At 57.8% G+C, this 1,799-nt stretch overlaps 1 protein-coding gene across 1 annotated transcript in view; it reads right to left on the minus strand.

Annotated features, from left to right (window-relative positions):
• LOC113206657 (probable phospholipid-transporting ATPase IA) overlaps positions 1–1,799 on the minus strand; it is a 42,244-nt gene that overhangs the window by 39,676 nt on the left and 769 nt on the right. The window lies entirely within an intron of this gene.

Genomic DNA, 1,799 nt, shown 5'->3' on the forward strand with positions numbered 1-1,799 from the left:
CGCCCCGCCCCGCCCCGCTAAGGCTTAGCCTGGCCCAGCCAATCAATAACGAGCCCGTCTCACTTTCCACGGCGCGGGGGAGCGGCGTGTTTGGAGCGACAGGAAACACATTTGCGATCGTGACGAAAGGGGATGGGGGTGGCAAAACAAATAATCTGAGAAATACAGCAAAGTCCAGCACGCCAAGTTGCCAAAGCGCTGACTGCGGGCCGCGCTCTGCAGCAGCACCAGCAGCTTACCGGCGGGCCGCCTGTGGAGCCCGGGGTAGGCAATCCCGTCGTACACGCGTGTCGCGCTGCGGCCTACCCGCCGGGCTGAGTGCGACCGCCCGCAGCCCCGGCCGCCCCCACCACGGCCCGACCGCTCGCACCGGCTGGCTTGGCTTTCCCGCTCTCCCCCGCTCAACCCCACCCTCCTCCTCACGCAGCGGGGCTGTGCCCTGCCGGCGCCGGCGCCGGTGCAAGGGTGCACTCAAACCGGTCGATTGTATAGTTCCTCCGTCTCCGTCGGCCTCCGTCTCCGTCCCACCCACTCTCTCCACCGCGTCTCGATACAATCAGGGGCCATGCCTGCCCCCGGGACATTCACCCTTGCGTCGCTACGGAGTCGCCCGCAGAGGGGCTCAGGAGGGACAGAGGGTCACCTCGGGTCGCCCTCTCTCAGCCCTGCTGCTGCTCCTCCACCCACCACACAGGCACGAGTCGTCAGAGTAGTCAGCCAGAGAAACTACAAACTCCGTGTCTTTACATACCACCCTGGGTGCCTTTACAAGAAGAGTAGGGAAGGGGGTGGGGTAAAAAGTGTACAACAACCTTATGTTTACGAATTACCTACAGCCTGAAATAAAACAAAATTTAGCGGTTTGCGGCTGTGATCAAGTTGCTGGCTGTCCAACGAAAACCAGTTCTCTCATTCTTCACTTTGTCAAACCTCCGCCCATTCAAGAAGAGAAATTGTTGTGCAGCGTACACATCATGGCGTGTGGGATGTGGGATCGTCACTACTCAATAAGGGCCGCCGTTGCCGTTACTATCCCCTGGCAGCGGGGCTCATTGGCTGCACGACGTCTTTGTCTCTCGAGTGCAGCCGACAATCACCCGCCGGCGGATGACTATTCGCACGCGATGGAGCCCCGTTGCCGCTGCCGCTGCCGCTGCCGCACGCTCCCGGCGGCCGTAACACGGGCCGTAATGAAGGCTTGAGGGCAGCGGAGTGCTAATAAGCGCTGTGCACGGCACTGTCACTCGAGCAGCCGAGCTGGCGGCGGCCGAACGACTACTTCATCTACATTGCACATGATCCAGACAAACGCACGGCACGGCGCTGTTTCCAAGAGGAAAAACCCTTTCTTTTTATTTGGAGGCAGAAAAGAATGTTACCATTGAGGGAAATTTGACTGTGTAATGCGAATGGCAATAAGGCAAATCTATCTAGAATGAGAGCATACACAGTGTGGCTCATTCACCCCGTTCTTTTGAGTGGGTAGGCAGACCCGTAACAGCACACCGCAAAATGCGGACTTAATCGCGTGGTTGCCCGCGGGTTCGCGTCCTGGTCCGCCTTTTGACCACGGGGTTGCCACTTCCCCCGCGGCACCCAAGACGAGCCTTGCCTACGTACCCAAGAGGACGGGGTGAGTGAGGTCCGAGGGGCCCACAACTCTGGAATTCAGGTGTACAAAGCCATCGAAATCTTTGGAAATCTTATTGAAATCAGTGAAATCTTTGAAATCAGTTGAATTCTCTTGAATTCACTTGAAATCTGTTGAAATCACTTTGAATTCACACGAAATCACCTTG

The sequence above is a fragment of the Frankliniella occidentalis genome, unplaced genomic scaffold (genome assembly GCF_000697945.3).
Source record: "Frankliniella occidentalis isolate FOCC.00 unplaced genomic scaffold, Focc_3.1 Scaffold7, whole genome shotgun sequence".
Lineage (NCBI taxonomy): Eukaryota > Metazoa > Arthropoda > Insecta > Thysanoptera > Thripidae > Frankliniella > Frankliniella occidentalis.